This window comes from Triticum dicoccoides, chromosome 1A (assembly GCF_002162155.2).
Source record: "Triticum dicoccoides isolate Atlit2015 ecotype Zavitan chromosome 1A, WEW_v2.0, whole genome shotgun sequence".
Lineage (NCBI taxonomy): Eukaryota > Viridiplantae > Streptophyta > Magnoliopsida > Poales > Poaceae > Triticum > Triticum dicoccoides.
This window is the reverse complement of record NC_041380.1, coordinates 229,808,337-229,828,007: the sequence shown is the minus strand read 5'-3', so window position 1 is coordinate 229,828,007 and position 19,671 is coordinate 229,808,337.

The following is a 19,671-nucleotide window of genomic DNA, read 5'->3' as shown; positions in this document are numbered from 1 at the left end:
TTCCTGCCAGTTGCCGATAACTTTAGTAAAACATGATTATCTCATATAACAATTTACATATCATCACGTCTTGACCACATCACATCACAGCAAGCCCTGCAAAAACAAGTTAGACGTCCTCTACTTTGTTGTCGCAAGTTTTACGTGGTTGCTACGGGCTTCTAGGAAGAACTGTTCTTACCTACGCATCGAAACCACAATGATTTTTCATCAAGTGTGTTGTTTTAACCTTCAACAAGGACCGGACATAGTCAAACTTGATTCAACTAAAGCTGGAGAAACAGACACCCACTAGCCACCTGTGTGCGAAGCACATCGGTAGAACCAGTCTCATGAACGCGGTCATGTAATGTCGGTCTGGGCCGCTTCATCCTACAATACCGCTGAATCAAAGTAAGACATTGCTAGTAAGCAGTATGGCTATTATCTCCCATAACTCTTTGTGTTCTACTCGTGCATATAATATCTACGCATAGACCTATCTCGGATGCCACTGTTGGGGAACACAGTATTTCAAAAAAATTACCTATGATCACGCGAGATCTATCTAGGAGATGCATAGCTACGAGAGGGGAGAGTGTGTCTATGTACCCTTGTAGACAGAAAGCGGAAGCGTTTAGTAACGCGCTATGTAGTCGAAAGTCTTTGCGACCCAACCGATCAAGTACGGAACACACGGCACCTCCGCGATCTGCACACGTTCAGCTTGGTGACGTCCCTCGAACTCTTGATCCAGCTGAGGCCGAGGGATAATTTTGTCGGCACGACGGCGTGGTGACGGTGTTGATGAAGTTACCGGCGCAGGGCTTCGCATAAGCACTACGACGATATGATCGAGGTGTGAAACTGTGGAGGGGGGCACCGCACACAGCTAAAAGATCAATGATACCTCTCCGTCGTATCTATAATTTTTGATTGTTCCATGCCAATATTCTACAACTTTCATATACTTTTGCCAACTTATTATACTATTTTTGGGGACTAACATATTGATCCAGTGTCCAGTGCCAGTTCCTGCTTGCTGCATGTTTTTTGTTTCACAGAAAATCCATATCAAACGGAGTCCAAATGGGATAAAAATGGACGGAGATTATCTTTTGAATATATGTGAAATATGGGAAGAAAATCAACGCGAGACAGTGCCTGAGGGAGCCACGAGGCAGGGTGGCGTGCCCCACCCCCTAGGCGCGCCCCTGACCCTTGTGGGCCCCTGTAAGGCGGTTAATGCTCTTCTTCGGCTGCAAGAAAGCTAATTTTCGGGGGGGGGGCGGGAATCGGAGCGAAGGTTTCAATCCAATCAGAGTTACGGATCTCCAGATATATATAAGAAATGGTAAAAGGGCAGAATCTAAGAACGCAAAAACAGAGAGAGACAGAGAGACAGATCCAATCTCGGAGGGGCTCTCTCCCCTCCCATGCCATGGAGGCCATAGACCAGAGGGGAAACACTTCTCCCATCTAGGGAGAAGGTCAAGGAAGAAGAGGAGGAGGGGGGCTCTCTCCCCCCTCACTTTCGATACCGGAACGCCATCGGGGGCCATCATCATCGCCACAATCTACACCAACACGTCCGCCATCTTCACCAACATCTCCATCACCTTCCTCCCTCTATCTACAGCCGTCCACTCTCCCGCAACCCGCTGTACCCTCTACTTGAACATGGTGCTTTATGCTTCATATTATTATCCAATGATGCGTTGCCATCCTATGATGTCTGAGTAGATTTTCGTTGTCCTATCGGTGGTTGACGAATTGCTATGATTTATTTAATTTTCTTGTGGTTATGTTACTATCCTTTGGTGCCCATCATATGAGCGCGTGCGTGGATCCCACCGTAGGGTTAGTTGTATGTTGATAGGACTATGTATTGAAGGGCAAGAGTGACAGAAGCTTCAACCTAGCATAGAAATTGATGCATACGGGATTGAAGGGGGACCAATATATCTTAATGCTATGGTTGTGTTTACCTTATTGAACACTAGTAGTTGCGGATTCTTGCTAATAGTTCCAATCATAAGTGCATAGAATTCCAAGTCAGGGATGACATGCTAGCAGTGGCCTCTCCCACATAAAACTTGCTATCGGTCTAGTAGAGTAGTCAATTTCTTAGGGACAATTTCGCAACTCCTACCACCACTTTTCCACGCTCGCTATATTTACTTTATTGCTTCTTTACCTAAACAGCCCCTACTTTTTATGTACGTGCACTTTATATTCGTGCAAACCTATCCAAAAATACCTACAAAGTACTTCTGGTTTCATACTTGTTCTAGGTAAAGCAAACGTTAAGCGTGCGTAGAGTTGTATCGGTGGTCGATAAAACTTGAGGGAATATTTGTTCTACCTTTAGCTCCACGTTGGGTTCGACAGTCTTACTTATCGAAAGAGCCTACAATTGATCCCCTATACTTGTGGGTTATCAAGACCTTTTTCTAGCGCCGTTGCCGGGGAGTCATAGCGTGGGGTGAATATTCTCGTGTATGTTTGTTTGCTTTATCACTAAGTAATTTTTATTTGTTGTTATTAGTTGTTTTCTATTTTTAGTTATGGGTAGGAAATGCAAAATACCAAAAAAACGAGTTGTACCTACTGAACCAATGGTTGAAGAACCACTCAAAATCTATCACACTCCTGAAGCTTATTACTTGGATCATCTTCGATCCCTATGTGCTCGTGCTGAAATTCCAACTAGCTTAGTTTAGGGAAAATCTTTAGATGAGCATGCTTGTTATGTGCGACACCGCATATCTGAAAAAGGGAAACGTTTACTTGATCAAATTCATCGTTTGAAATGCTATGCTTGGAATTTATGCGAAATATATGATATTACTTGTTGTTCTGAAGACCCTAAGAAACACCTTCCCTACCAATGTTTGTTTAGTGATAATGGAATCGTATCTTCTTATGCTAAGGGTGTTTATAATTACTATGATGTTCAACAAATTGAAGAATTTGTTGCTTTTAAGGGTGCTTATGAAATTGCTTCTTTGATTGAAAAGTATGATGCTACTCTTTACAAATCTGAAAATTTTGCCATACTTGAATACTGTTATGAGAATTATGCTTCTAATGCCTATGTTAAACCATATATCTAGGTCTCCTCCGCTGTCCAAGAAGAGACTAATATTTTGCAGGAGTCTATAGAAGAAGAAATTGATGAAATTGTGAGCTCATTGGATGAAAAAGATGATGAGGAGAGCGAAGAACAAAAGGAGGAAGAGCGGATTAGCTACATGTGCCCACCTTCTAATGAGAGTAACTCTTCAAATCATACATTGTTTAATTTCCCTTCGTGCTTACCAACGGATGATTGCTACAATGATTGTTATGATCCCGTTGATTCTCTTGAAATATCCCTTTTTGATGATGCTTGCTATGCTTGTGGCCAAGATGCCAATATAAATTATGCTCATGGAAATGAACTTGCTATAGTTCCTTATGTTAAACATGAAATTGTTTCTATTGCACCCATGCATGATAGTCCTATTATCTTTTTGAATTCTCCCAACTACACTATATCGGAGAAGTTTGCACCTATTGTTCTGAAGACCCCAAGGATTATATTGATGGGTTGCATTTTACTATTACACATGATTATTTTGATGAATATAATATGCATGTGCTTGCTGCTCCTACTTGCAATTATTATGAGAGAGGAACTATATCTCCACCTCTCTATGTTTCCAATATGATAAAATTGCAAGAAACTGTTTATACTATGCATTGGACTTTACTATGTGTGCATGAATTGTTCTTTTATGAAATGCCGATGCATAGGAAGAGAGTTAGACTTCGTTGTTGCATGATATATGTTACTTTGTGCTCACTAATAAATTACAAATCATTGTTAATTAAAATTGGCTTTAATATACCTTGGGATCCGGGTGGATTAATGGCTTTAAAGAAAGCGCTGCCAGGGAGAAAACCCGGAAGTTTTAGAGAGTCATTTATTTCTGATGTGTGCTTTTGTATAGTCTAAAAACAAAAAAATAAAGAGGGGAACCTAAAACTTTTCAAAAAGAAAAGTGAAAGTTAGATAGACGAGCATTGTGAAAGTGGGGGACGTCCTTGAACTTTGTTCATGCCCATGGAAACTTTGTGAATCTTAATTACAAAAACTTTTAAACAAAAATAATTATCCCCTTGTACAATTCCATTTTATTATAAAAATAATGTGCCAATGTTTGCCTTTAGGATGTTTACAATGCTTGTTGGTTTGTACGGTGCAGGACAGAAACTTTGGCTGTAGTGCGTGATTTTACATTTTTTTACTGGAACGTCAAATGGTTCTGATTCTTTTTGCACTTTATTTATATACAAATTTTTTATTTTTCCTAATTTTTGAAGAATTGTTCAAGTATCATAAGTATGGTGAATGTTCAGATTATTACAGACTGTTCTGTTTTAGACAGATTCTATTTTTGATGCATAGTTTGCTTGTTTTGATGAAACTATCGAATTATATCAGTGGATTAAGCCATGGAAAAGTTATAGTACAGTAGCTATAATGCAAAAACAAAATATGAATTGGTTTTCAACAGTACTTAGAGTATTGATTTGCTTTATTATACTAACGGATCTTACCGAGTTTTCTGTTGAAGTTTTGTGTGGATGAAGTGTTCGGTGATCGAGAAGGTCTCGATATGAGAAGAAGGAAGAGAGGCAAGAGCTCAACATTGGGGATGCCCTAGGCACCCCAAGTAAATATTCAAGTAGACTCAAGCGTCTAAACTTGGGGATGCCCTAGAAGGCATCCCTCTTTCTTCAACAAGTATCTGTATGTTTTCGGATTCGTTTCATTCATGTGATATGTGCAAATCTTGGAGCGTCTTTTGCATTTAGTTTTCATTTTTATTTTATGCACCATGCTGGTATGAGATAGTCCTTGGTTGATTTATAGAATGCTCTATGCACTTCACTTATATCTTTTGAGTATGGCTTTATAGAATGCTTCATGTGCTTCACTTATATCCTTTGAAGTTTGGATTGCCTGTTTCTCTTTACATAGAAAACCGCCATTTCTAGAATGATCTTTTGCTTCACTTATATTTGTTAGAGCGTGGGCATATATTTTGTAGAAAGAATTAAACTCTCTTGCTTCACTTATATCTATTTAGCAAGATGACAGGAACTGGTCATTCACATGGTTAGTCATAAAATCCTACATAAAACTTGTAGATCACTGAATATGATATGTTTGATTCCTTGCAATAGTTTTGCGATATAAAGATGGTGATATTAGAGTCATGCTAGTGGGTAGTTGTGGATTAGTAGAAATACTTTTGTTGAGGTTTGTGATTCCCTTAGCATGCACGTATGGTGAACCGTTATGTAACGAAGTCAGAGCATGATTTATTTATTGATTGTTTTCCTTATGAGTGACGGTTGGGGACGAGCGATGGTCTTTTCCTACCAATCTATCCCCCTAGGGGCATGCGTAGTAGTACTTTTCTTCGAGGGCTAATAAACTTTTGCAATAAGTATATGAGTTCTTTATGACTAATGTGAGTCCATGGATTATACGCACTCTCACCCTTCCATCATTGCTAGCCTCTTTGGTACCGTGCATTGCCCTTTCTCACCTCGAGAGTTGGTGCAAACTTCGCCAGTTCATCCAAACCCTGTGATATGATACGCTCTGTCACACATAAACCTCCTTATATCTTCCTCAAAACAGCCACCATACCAACCTATCATGGCATTTCCATAGCCATTCCGAGATATATTGCCATGCAACTTCCATCATCATCATATACATGACTTGAGCATTTATTGTCATATTGCTTTTCATGATCGTAAGATAGCTAGCATGATATTTTCATGGCTTGTCCATTTTTTTATGTCATTGCTACGCTAGATCATTGCACATCCCGGTACACCACCGGAGGCATTCATATAGAGTCATATCTTTGTTCTAGTATCGAGTTGTAATATTGAGTTGTAAGTAAATAAAAGTGTGATGATCATCATTATTAGAGCATTGCCCCACCCCCCAAAAGAAAGGCTAAAGAAGCCTAAATAAAAAAGGGGGCCAAATAAGCCCATTCAAAAAAAGAGAAAAAAAGAAAAAGCGGCAGTGTTCCTATCCATTTACCACACTTGTGCTTCAAAGTAGCACCATGTTCTTCATATAGAAAGTCTCTTGAGTTATCACTTTCATATACTAGTGGGAATTTTCATTATAGAACTTGGCTTGTATATTCCGATGATGGGCTTCCTCAAATGCCCGAGGTCTTCATGAGCAAGCAAGTTGGATGCACACCCACTTAGTTTCAGTTTGAGCTTTCATACAATTATAGCTCTAGTGCATCTGTTGTATGGCAATCCCTACTCCTCGCATTGACATCAATTGATGGGCATCTCCATAGCCCATTGATTAGCTGCGTCGATGTGAGACTTTCTCCCTTTTTGTCTTCTCCACATAACCCCCATCATCATATTCCATTCCACCTATAGTTCTATATCCATGGCTTGCACTCATGTATTGCGTGCGGGTTGAAAAAGCTGAGGCATGTTAAAAATATGAACCAATTGCTCGGCTTGTCATCGGGGTTGTGCATGATGTGAATATTTTGTGTGATGAAGATGGAGCATAGCCAAACTATATGATTTTGTAGGGATAACTTTCTTTGGCCATGTTATTTTGAAAAGACATGATTGCTTTATTAGTAGGCTTGAAGTATTATTGTTTTTATGTCAAATGATAGACTATTGCTTTGAATCACTCGTATCTTATATTCATGCCATGATTAGATATGTGATCAAGATTATGCTAGGTAGCATTCCACATCAAAATTATCTTTTTTTATCATTTACCTACTCGAGGACGAGCAGGAATTAAGCTTGGGGATGCTGATACGTCTCCGTCGTATCGATAATTTTTGATTGTTCCATGCCAATATTCTACAACTTTCATATACTTTTAGCAACTTTTTATACTATTTTTGGGGACTAACATATTGATCCAGTGCCCAGTGCCAGTTCCTGTTTGTTGCATGTTTTTTGTTTCGTAGAAAATCCCTATGAAACGGAGTCCAAACGGGATAAAATGGACGGAGATTATTTTTGGAATATATGTGAAATATGGGAAGAAAATCAACGCGAGACGATGCCCGAGGGAGCCATGAGGCACGGGGGCGCGCCCCTGACCCTTGTGGGGCCCCCGTAAGGCGGTTAATGCTCTTCTTCGGCCGAAAGAAAGCTAATTTTCGGTAAAAACTCGAAGCGAAGGTTTCAATCCAATCGGAGTTACGGATCTTCGGATATATAAGAAACGGTAAAAGGGCAGAATCTAAGAACGCAGAAAACAGAGAGAGAGATAGAGAGAGGGATCCAATCTCGGAGGGGCTCTCACCCCTCTCATGCCATGGAGGCCATGGACCAGAGGGGAAACCCTTCTCCCATCTAGGGAGAAGGTCAAGGAAGAAGAAGAAGGAGGGGGGCTCTCTCCCCCCTCATTTCCGGTACCAGAATGCCGCCGGGGGCCATCATCATCGCCGCAATCTATACCAACACCTCCGCCATCTTCACCAACATCTCCATCACCTTCCTCCCTCTATCTACAGCGGTCCACTCTCCCGCAACCCGCTGTACCCTCTACTTGATTATGGTGCTTTATGCTTCATATTATTATCCAATGATGTGTTGCCATCCTATGATGTTTGAGTAGATTTTCGTTGTCCTATCGGTGGTTAACGAATTGCTATGATTGATTTAATTTTCTTGTGGTTATGTTGTTGTCCTTTGATGCCCATCATATGAGTGTGCGCATGGATCACACCGTAGGGTTAGTTGTATGTTGATAGGACTATGTATTGGAGGGCAAGAGTGACAGAAGCTTCAACCTAGCATAGAAATTGATGCATACAGGATTGAAGGCGGACCAATATATCTTAATGCTATGGTTGGGTTTACCTTAATGAACGTTAGTAGTTGTGGATTCTTGCTAATAGTTCCAATCATAAGTGCATAGAATTCCAAGTCAGGGATGACATGCTAGAAGTGGCCTCTCCCACATAAAACTTGCTATCGGTCTAGTAAAGTAGTCAATTGCTTAGGGACAATTTCGCAACTCCTACCACCACTTTTCCACACTCGCTATATTTACTTTATTGCTTCTTTATCTAAACAGCCCCTACTTTTTATTTACGTGCACTTTATATTCTTGCAAACCTATCCAAAAACACCTACAAAGTACTTCTAGTTTCATACTTGTTCTAGGTAAAGCAAACGTTAAGCGTGCGTAGAGTTGTATCCGTGGTCGATTGAACTTGAGGGAATATTTGTTCTACCTTTAGCTCCTCGTTGGGTTCGACACTCTTACTTATCGAAAGAGTCTACAATTGATCCCCTATACTTGTGGGTTATCAATCAACTTGTGTGTCTTTGGGGTGCCTGTGCCTCTGTATATAAAGGAGGGAGAGGGAGAGGCAGTCGGCCCTAGAGGGGCGCGCCAAGGTGTGGAGTCCTGCTAGGACTCCCTAGTCCTAGTAGAGTTCCACCTCCCACACGGAGTAGGAAAGGGGGGCCGGCCCCCTTCTCCTGGCCCTAATCGGCCTCCTGCCCAAGGGGGGCGCACCATCCCCTTGTGGGCTGGTGTGCTTCCTTCTTATGGCCCATAAGGCCCATAACTTCTCCCGGGGGGTTCCGGTAACCTCCCGGTACTCCGGAAAAATGACTGAACCACTCGGAACCATTCCAATGTCCAAATGCAACCTTCCAATATATGAATCTTTACCTCCCGACCATTTCGAGACTCCTCGTCATGTCCGTGATGGTGTGATCTCATCCGGGCCTCCGAACAAGCTTCAGTCATCAAATCACATAACTCATAATACAAATCGTCCTCGAACATTAAGCGTGCGGACCCTATGGGTTCGAGAACTATGTAGACATGACCGAGACGCATCTCCGGTCAATAACCAATAGCGGAACCTGGATGCTCATATTGGCTCCTACATATTATACGAAGATCTTTATCTGTCAAACTGCATAACAACATATGTTGTTCCCTTTGTCATTGGTATGTTAATTGCCCGAGATTCGATCGTCGGTATCATCATACCTAGTTCAATATCGTTACCGACAAGTCTCTTTAATCATTCCGTAATGCATCATCCCAAGACTAACTGAAAGTGCGTTATATCGACTAGAGGGGGGTGAATAGGCGATTTTTAATGAAAGTCTTCAAAACATGGAAGTTATGAAGACAAACGATAGAAATAAACCTATTACCCTGCAGCGGAAGGTAGACTACACTAGGCAAGCCATAGTCAAGTATTCAATGGAGTGAAAGCACAATGACTAATAGTAGCAATGTAGTAAGGATCAGGTAGGAAGATATTATGAAGTCAAACAAAAAACGTAGTCACTCAGTGAAGATAAAAGATAGTGCAATCATACAATGACTTCACAAGGAGTAACAGTAAGCAAAGGGAAGGGAAGATGAAACCAGTGACTCGTTGAAGACAATGATTTGTTGGACCAATTCCAGTTGCTGTGACAACTGTACGTCTGGTTAGGGCGGCCAGGTATTTAAACCTTAGGACACACAGTCCCGGACACCCAGTCCTGAACACACAGCTCAGGACACCCAGTCCTCACCGTATTCCCCTTGAGCTAAGGTCACACAGACCTCGCCCAATTACTCTGGTAAGTCTTCAAGGTAGACTCCCAAACCTTCACAGACTTTGTTCACCGGCAATCCACAATGTCTCTTGGATGCTCAGAACGCGACGCCTAACCGGCTGGAGGATGCACAATCCTCAAGTGTAATAAGTCTTCAGATCACACAGACAAGAAGACTTAATTGATGCCTAATTCTCTTTGGCTCTGGGTGGTTAGGGCTTTATCCTCGCAAGGAATTCTCTCTCAAAGGCTTCGAGGTGGGTTGCTCTAAAATGACAAAAGCCGTACTCTGAATCTGAGCAGCCAACCATTTATGGTTGTAGGGGGTGGGCTATTTATAGCCACTTGGCAACCCGACCTGATTTGACCGAAATGACCCTGGGTCACTAAGGAACTGACACGTGTTCCAACGGTCAGATTTCAAACTCACACGGCAACTTTACTTGGGCTACAAGCAAAGCTGACTTGTCCGACTCTGGACAAGATTCGCTCTCAAAGTCTTCACTTGAAGACATAGGTTTTGTTTAAGCATCACTTCAGTCATTCTGACTGGTTCTCTTGGACCCCACTTAACAGTACGGTGGTTCCTATGACTCAACACAGAAGAAAAGGAACTACGAAAGATCTAAGTCTTCGAGCCCCATAGGCTTCATGCGGTGTCTTCTCTTGTCATAGTCTTCAATGTGAATATCTTCATATACCACCTTTGACTTCAATGTCTTCATACATTTTTAGGGGTCATCTCTGGTAGGAAAACTGAATCAATGAGGGACTTCTACCTGTGTTATCCTGCAATTCTCACAAACACATTAGTCCCTCAACTAGGTTTGTCGTCAATACTCCAAAACCAACTAGGGGTGGCACTAGATGCACTTACAATCTCCCCCTTTTTGGTGATTGATGACAAACTAGTTGAAGTTTTCAACGGGGAATATAATCTGTGAAATTGTAAAGGATAAGGAATTGTCTTCATAAGTTGCAAGGGCTCCCCCTGAAGATGTGCATATAAGTAATTTGCTTTTGGAATGCAAATGCACATGGCAGGTTGTACTTGTGGAGATCCACTTCAACTTATGATGACAATCCACTATGCATGAGAAGGTATGTGAAGATAATGACATGCATAATGGAAAATGGACGTCTGCAGAATGATCTAAGTGCGGAATTTATCGTCGCACATGCGGAATTTATCATCGCAACAAAAGGTGGCAAATAAGTAGCAGACGACCATTGAGTTTAAGTGTTACAACTCAAAGAACCAAATGTAGCAAAATGAGAGTTGTAAGCACGAAGCAAAATATAAAGCACCCGCCCATATGGACCCTCTTGAAGACTATCAAACTCATATGCTTCTCCCCCTTTTGTTAGTAAGGACCAAAAAGGTTTGAAGACATAGAGCAACTACTCGTTCCCATGAAGAGTAGGTGAAGCAGCAGGGTCGTTGGTGGTGTTTGGCGGTGCAGAAGAGCTTGGAGCAGAGTCGAAGCGTGCTGAAGGAGGTGGCGGTGAAGTAGCATCGTCTTCATCCTTGATCACTCTGGCATTCACAGTTGCAGCAGAGGAAGAGAACTCAGAGTCTTCAAGGGATGGAGTTTGTCGCAACACTGCCCTTCGAGGAGGTGTGGAGTCAAACTTGAATCGCTCAGAGAAGCCATCCTCTTGAAGATCATCTTCAGAACACATCAGCGTCAGCCCTTTCCATGTGCGGCGAGAGGTTTCATGGGAAACAAAAGCATTCTTGGTGGCAAGATTGTGAATGCGATTAACATCCACCAAGAGGCTTTGCATTTGACGCTTCAGCCAGTCATGATGCCTATCCTGTTTCTGATGTAGAGCCACAAGAAGCTCTCGATCATTGAGAACACGAGCGCGCTTCTTGGGTCGTGGAGCAGTTGTGCTATCAGTGGCTTCAGTGAGAGCAGGATGCGGTGCACGTGTAGTGCCAGCCAAAGGATACACACGAGTTACGGCTTCAACGCCTTCAATGTTCTGAGAAAAACTTTGATGCTCTGCATTCTGAAGACTTAGAGGTTCCTTGGAAGGCTCAGGATAGATGGCTTCAATAGACATGTCCACATTAGGCAAAAAGATCCGATGATTGCGGGCAGACGGCTGATATGAGATAGCGGAGTGAAGTTTGATCAGCCGCATCACCCAAGGGGCATAGAACTTCAAACCAAACAGATCAGAGCCAGATGCAGCAAGTTGGCGAATGAAAAAATCATGTGTATTGAAGCATTTTCCATGAAGAATATAGAAGACCAAAGTCTTCATTGCACCTTCCAGCTTGGCATGGGGAGAATGCCCTTTGATTGGCCAGAGAGTTCGCCTTATGATGTGATAAATGGTTCTTGGCAGATACTCAAGGTCTTCAACGAAGAACTCTGTGGGATAAGCAGCATCTTGGGGCAATGGCTTCATCATACTGAGCATCTGACTCATATTAGGTTCAGGCTTCTGAAAGATGCTCTCAATAGCTTCACTATGAAGCTGACAGCCATGCTCGTAGAGATCGCTAGGAGTGGGCAAACCAGTGAGCTCAATGATGTCAAAGGCTTTGGCTTTGTGATGAACGTTTCCTGTCATCCACTCCAGGACCCAAGTCTTCGGATCTCTGCTATACCCGCGGATGTGAAGTGTGGCATAGAATTGGAGCAGCAACTCTTCATTCCAATGCTCTTGGTCAGTGACGAATGGCAGCAGTCCAACCTCTTTGAAGCAATCCAGAGCTTCTTCCAGATAGGGCAGACCAGCTATTGCTTCAATGTCAAGGCGCTTGTGTGGGAAGATGCGACCTTGGTTGTAAAGAACGCATGAGTAATAGCTTCGCTGCGGATAACTCCAGAACCGATCAGATGATATTCTTTCCCTTGAGTAGGGGTTCCTGGAGCTATTGAAGAATGTGTTGTCTGCTCTGAAGCCATTGATATTGAAGGAGCCAAGTGCTGATGCAGGACCTGGGAACCTTGGCAATCTTGGGATTGGCTTCTGCACCTGAGGCCTATGCTCAACATGATAGTCGAACTGGGGACCGGCAGCAGACGCAGGAACAGAAGTGGCAGGATCAGTGGCTTCGCTGACTTCTGGTGCTTTTGTGGGTGAGGGATCCACATTAGCTTCAGCCATGACAACGTCAGTGGCTTCAGTGGTGTTGGTGGTGGCAGCCTTAAGATTTTCAACCTCCACTTGACGAGCAGGAGGGTCGGTCACAATCACGTTCTCCTCGAGAACCGCTTCTTGGTGGGACAGGGGAGTGGCAACTTGTGGGACTTCTTCTTCCGCGGCTGATGCAGCCGGATTGTCTTCAGCAGAGACTTGAGGCCTTGGACCTTTGCGAAGCCTGCGCAACGCGGGTGACGCCTATGGAGTTGCTGTTGGCTGGGCCTCAAAGTCTTCATTCTCTTGTGGGCGATCCGCCCATGAAGCATCCTGTGCAATTGGCGTCAGTGGACAACCAATGCTGATGAGTTCGCTGTGCGTTAGCACAGGCAATGATACCTGTTGGTGTTCTAGCTGAGGAAGGGCTGCATCATCTTCAACATGGTCATGGTGACCAATGTCTTCAGCAGCGATGGGATCAGCTACTGGAAAGTCTTCAGCTTTATGAGCTTCTGTGAAAGCAGGCTCATGGACAGTCAGTTGACGTTCTTGTGGATCGGCGTCGGGGTGAACCATGGAAATGGGTTCAACAATCAAGGGCTCTATGGGAGCAGCCCGTTCCTTCTTGGTCCTTCTTTTCTTCTTGGCGGGGGCAGTAGCAGAGGCTTCAGGATGTTTTCTCTTCCTTGCTTCAGCCTCAGCAGTCCTGGTCTTCTTCAGTTCTGAAGCGGTTGACCTGGCCGTTGGCTTTGGGCCAGTCATGCTAGTTGGGAAGACAAGGGGATCTACCTCCTGCCTTGGTGCTTTAGGTTCAGCCATAGCGGGCTTCTTCTGCTTCTTGGCAGCCATCCTGGGGTCGATGCCAGGACGCCCAAGGGCCTTGCGCTTCTCAGCCTCATTGTAGGCTTGCACACACCTATCAGCCAGGACCTTCATGCGCTCACGAGAACCCTGAGCTTCTGCACGTTTCTTTAGAAAGGCTTCCTTGAGCTCGTGCAGCATAATCTTGAAATTCTTCACGTCTTGCACGCTGAGCTTGGCCATATGCTTCTTGAACTGAGACTTCTCAAAGTCAATCTTCTGCTTCAGTTCAACAATGCGCTGGGCGATAGCTAACTCTGAAGCAATGGCTCCATGGAAGGCGACACTGAGGCCAATGGGTAGTTGGAGATCGTCGAAGCTGATGTTTGGCGTGTCAAACCATTTATCAATGAAGTTGTGTATGATTGTTACATCAAAGAGAGGCAGATCATTGAAGATTTCTGCTTCTTCTTTGCTCTTGATGAGTTGCTCAAGAGCGTCATCTGCGAGATCTTCATCACTTGACAGATCAATGGCATCATTGCGCAGAATGGCAGCAGCTGTTAGCTCTTGGCCGGTGTGTGGCAGAGGCATCTTGACCTTCTGGGGCTTGGAGATGCGTGATAAATCTTCAGACTGCACACTGTCTTCAGGAGGTGCAGTTGCCAGTGGCTTCGCCCGTGAGATTTTTGGTGAAGGGGCAGGCTTTGAAGCTTTAGGCTTCTTCAACTTCTTTGGCTTCGGTGCTGCAGGCGCTTCATCTGATTCAGCGTCAGCTGCAGGCTCATTCACTGCAGTCCCTTGAACCAAGATATGGGTGATGAGACCTTCAAGGTTGTAGAAAGGACCGATGACATTGGGTTCTGCATCACGTGTGCCATCAGCCCTTGGAGCAGAAGGACCAGGGTTGAAGTCTAGTCCCAATGTCTTCTTGTTTTCCTTCGCTGAGTTCTAGGCAAACTGGAAGTTGCGCTTGAACAGAATGTCGTCACGACACCATAGCAGGGACGATGGGTCAGCATCCGCAGGTTGTGGTCATGGACCATGCAGGGATAGAAGCCTTGTTCAATGGCTTCATCTCTGGTCCTGGGTTGAAGATTTTTGTAGAGGATGTCTCCCCATGGTCGCTTGATGGCATTCTTTTCAGCATATTCCTTTGTCACAAATCTGTACTTGAACCACTATTCTGCCCAATAGCGTCGAATCCATTGGATTCGTGTTTTGCGCTGATTGTAATCCTCTTCAGGATCTGTCTTGTACAGTTCTGAGAGGTCATCTAGCAGATCTCTTGATGTTTCTCCATGATGCTTTCTGCCACCCTTCCTTGCTGATTTCTCTGAAGCCATGAACTTTAAACTGAAAGGCTTCAATACGTTCAAAGGCTTCAAGGGCTTTCGCTTGCTGGACAGACAGGAACTGGCTTCGGGAGAATTGATATGATGTTGTAAGAATTCTGCAAATGAATGCAGACTATGAGAACCAAGGGATTCTCCCACGGACATGTACCTGTGACAGCATTAAGGTGCGAGGGAAGGGGAAGAGGTCATATGCATTCTCAGAAGATTTTGAATATAAATCAGTTTAGAAGACATTGACCTCATCGTGCGAAGACATTCACTCATAGATAAGGAGTTGGTTCTAGATTTGTACGAATCCAGAGATCAGTACAAGTGAGGAATCTAACTACTTTGTGAAGCATAAGTGAATATACTAGGCATGTTATGAGATGCAGTATGAGAGAGATCTAACTTGTGTGAATAGAAACTGCTTGTGGTAGAAAGTGACAAAGCCATAGGATCAACGGTGCCGTAAAAAGGAAGTTTTATTTACCACACTAAGAACTGCTAGACGGAGTGGAAGATGAGGCCGAGCAGTTCAATCTTCCGTGCCCTAACTTGGCGACGGAGGACACCTACGGCGACGGTGGAGAGGACGATGTCCGCGGTCGGCGTGAAGATGGCGTCGGAGAGGTTGCGGCAGCGAAGCGCTTCGTTGCCAGCATCGTCGAGGGCTAGCGGTGGCGCTAGGGTTCGTGCGAGAGTGGAAGAAGAGATAATGACCGCTGTGAAGTGTGTATTTATAGGTACAGGGCGGCACTACGTTATTACATAGGTGCCCCTGGCGATTCGCATCTGAGGAACACGTGGCCATCATGCAGATATTTGGGGTTTGTTCCACGTCCCACGCACGCCTGGATTGTCGGGTGGTTGTTCCTACTTCTCCGGGTTTTATGTGGAGGAATGAGCATTGAAAGCGGACTTAAGGTTTGTCTCTGTATCTTCTGCTAACAAGGACGCAGAGAAGACATTCGACAATGATTTGCAGAGATAGAGTTTTGAGATAGAAAGAACAGAGAGGTTAGGGTCCGATCACATTCACTTAGTTCAAAAGATTCAACAAGAAGACATAGCTATAAGTGAATGCTGTAGAGGACAGAACACTAGTATATATATATAATCAACATAGTGAAGATAATCATGAAGACATGTTGAGATTGAAGCCAAACCAAATGTGAAGACATAGCAAGGTAACGCCATGAGTGAAACACTTCAAATAGAACATTTGGTGGTGGCGTTACCCACCGTATAGGAAGTATTAGACCCAGACACGGCGCACAATTATCGTGGCGCTCCGAAGTCAAATTCCACATTAATGTATTCACACTTAGAATGTCTTCATTGATTGAAGATATACTTTACTTCGTGTGTTGCACATCTAAGTCGTCAATATGCATAAGGGTTAGGATGTGTGCCTGATCATAGGACATTTGAGGATTCTAGGATATTTAGCTCACACCGTAACTTGCAAAATCTCCTCTCATCCAAGGGCTTGGTGAAGATATCTGCCAATTGCTCTTCATGTTGACATGTATGATATCAATATCTTCCTTCACAACATGATCTCTGAGAAAGTGATGACGAATTTCAATGTGCTTTGTCTTCGAGTGCTGAACTGGGTTGTTGGCAATCTTGATGGCGCTTTCGTTGTTGCAGTAGAGTGGCACTTGCTTCAGATGAATGCCATAGTCCTTGAGTGTTTGCTTCATCCACAGAAGCTGAGCGCAGCAAGATCCAGCAGCAATGTATTCAGATTCAGTAGTGGAGAGAGATACACAGTTCTGCTTCTTTGAAGACCAACATACAAGTGATCGTCCCAGAAAATGACATGTGCCTGATGTAGACTTGCGATCCACCTTGTCACCAGCATAATCAGCACCCGAGAATCCAACCAGATCAAACTCTGAGCCCTTTGGATACCATAATCCTAGAGTTGGGGTGTGAGCCAAATATCAAAGAATTCGCTTCACAGCTAAGTGATGCGACTCCTTTGGTGCTGCTTGGAATCGAGCACACATGCAAACACTAAGCATAATATCTGGCCTAGATGCACATAGATAAATTAAAGAACCAATCATGGAGCGGTATACCTTTTGATTGAACTCTTTACCATTGTCGTCAGGACCCAGATGATGCTTGGCTGGCATTGGCGTCGTGAAGCCTTTGCAGTCTTGCATACCGAACTTCTTCAGGCAATCTTTGAGATACTTCTCTTGAGATATGAAGATGCCGTTGCATTGCTGTCGTATTTGAAGACCGAGAAAGAACTTCAGCTCTCCCATCATAGACATTTGATATTGCTCTTGCATCATATATCCAAACTCTTCACTGTACTTCTGATTGGTGCAGCCGAAGATAATGTCATCCACATATATTTGGCACACAAACAGTTCACCATCATATGTCTTCGTGAAGAGAGTGGGGTCGAGGGAACCAGGTATGAAGCCTTTGCTCTTCAGGAAGTATTTGAGTGTGTCATACCAGGCCCGAGGGGCTTGTTTGAGGCCATATAGTGCCTTGTTGAGCTTGTATACCATGTCAGGATGTTTTGGATCTTCAAAGCCAGGTGGTTGTGCAACATACACTTCTTCTTCAATCTTGCCATTGAGAAAGGCGCTCTTCACATCCATTTGATAAAGAAGTATGTTGTGATGATTTGCATAGGCCAGCAGTATGTGTATGGCTTCAAGTCTAGCCACAGGAGCAAATATTTCATCGAAGTCAATGCCTTCCACTTGAGTATATCCTTGAGCAATGAGACGAGCTTTGTTTCTGACAACTTGACCGTGCTCATCTTGTTTGTTGTGGTATATCCATTTTGTGCCTATTATGTTGTGCCTCCAAGGATCGGGACGCTTGACCAGTTCCCATACATTATTCAGCTCAAACTATTGAAGCTCTTCTTGCATAGCTTGAATCCATTCAGGTTCCATGAAGGCTTCTTCAACTTTCTTGGGTTCTGTTATTGAGATGAATGCGAAGTGCCCACAGAAATTTACTAGATGTGTTGCCCTTGAACGAGTGAGTGGACCGGGTGCATTGATGCTATCAATTATTCTTTCAATCTGCACTTCATTGGCAACACGAGGATGTACATGGCGAAGATTTTGCTCTTGCTGATCATTGTCGTTGTTAGAGGGAATGTCTTCAGGCTGAGCATTGTCTTCAGATTGATCAGGTGCTGAGATGATAAGTTATTCTTCAGGATGAGCTTCAGAAGGTATAATTTCTCCAGTTCCCATTAGCTTGATTGATTCACTGGATGGAACTTCATCTAGCACATTTGGCAGGTGCTCTCTTTGTGAACCGTTGGTCTCATCGAACCACACATCCACTGTTTCAACCACTTTATAATGAAAGATATTGAAGACTCTGTAGGAGTGCGAATCTTTTCCATATCCAAGCATAAAACCCTCATGTGCTTTTGGTGCAAACTTTGAGGTGTGATGTGGGTCCTTGATCCAGCACCTGGCGCCAAATACTCTGAAGTAACTGACATTTGGCTTCTTGCCAGTAAGGAGCTCATAAGATGTCTTGTTCAGAAGCTTGTGAAGATAAACACGATTGATTGTATGACATGCAGTATCAATGGCTTCAGGCCAGAATTTTCTTGGAGTCTTGTATTCATCTAGCATCATTCTGGCCATCTCAATGAGTGTTCTGTTCTTGCGTTCGACGATGCCATTCTACTGTGGCGTGTACGGGGCTGAGAATTCATGTTTGATGCCCAAGGTATCAAGATATGTATCAAGGCCAGTGTTCTTGAATTCAGTGCCATTGTCACTTCTGATATGCTTTGTCTTGGCGCCATAGTTGTTCATTGCTCGATTGGCGAAGCATCTGAAGACATCCTGCACTTCACTCTTGTAAATAATTATGTGCACCCAAGTATATCTGGAATAATCATCAACAATGACAAAGCCATAGAGACAAGCAGTAGTAGTAAGAGTTGAGTAATGAGTGGGACCAAAAAGATCCATGTGAAGCAGTTCGAAGGGTCGAGTATTAGCCATGATTGTCTTCGAGGGGTGTTTGGCCCTCGTCATCTTTCCTGCCTCACAGGCACCGCATATGTGATCTTTCTTGAACTTGACGCCCTCGATGCCTATGACATGCTTCTTCTTTGCCAGGGTGTGGAGGTTCCTCATGCCAGCATGCCCAAGCCTCCGATGCCAGAGCCAGCATTCTGAAGCTTTTGCTAGAAGACATACGGCAAGCTGTGGTCCTGCTGAGAAATCTACCACGTACAAATCATCTTTTCGATACCCTTCAAATACTAGAGACTTGTCAGATTCCATTAGAACAAGGCAACGATATTTTCCAAATATTACGATCATGTTTAAATTGCAAAGCATTGAGACAGACATTAAGTTGAAGCCAAGGGATTCAACAAGCATGACTTTATCCATGTGTTGATCCCTTGAGCTTGCAACTCTACCTAGACCCAATACCTTACTTTTACCAGTGTCAGCAAATGTGATGTGGCTCTTGTCGGATGGACGTAAGGTTGAGTCCATAAGAAGGCTTCTTTTGCCAGTCATGTGATTTGTACACCCACTATCAATAATCCATTCTGAAGACGCTGGTGTCGTACCCTTGGCACCGCGTGCCATGAAGCAGTAGGTAGGAGTGGAGTAGTCCTTGTCATTTGCATCAGTGTCGGTGATCAAGTCATTGTCTTCAATGTTGAAGATGGACTTGGCAACATATGCTGTAGCCAGACTTGCGACGCCTGAATCGGACTCCTCCTCAGACTCCACCTCCGCCTCCTCAGAAGCGGACTCCTCCTCTGAATCCATTTCCTTGC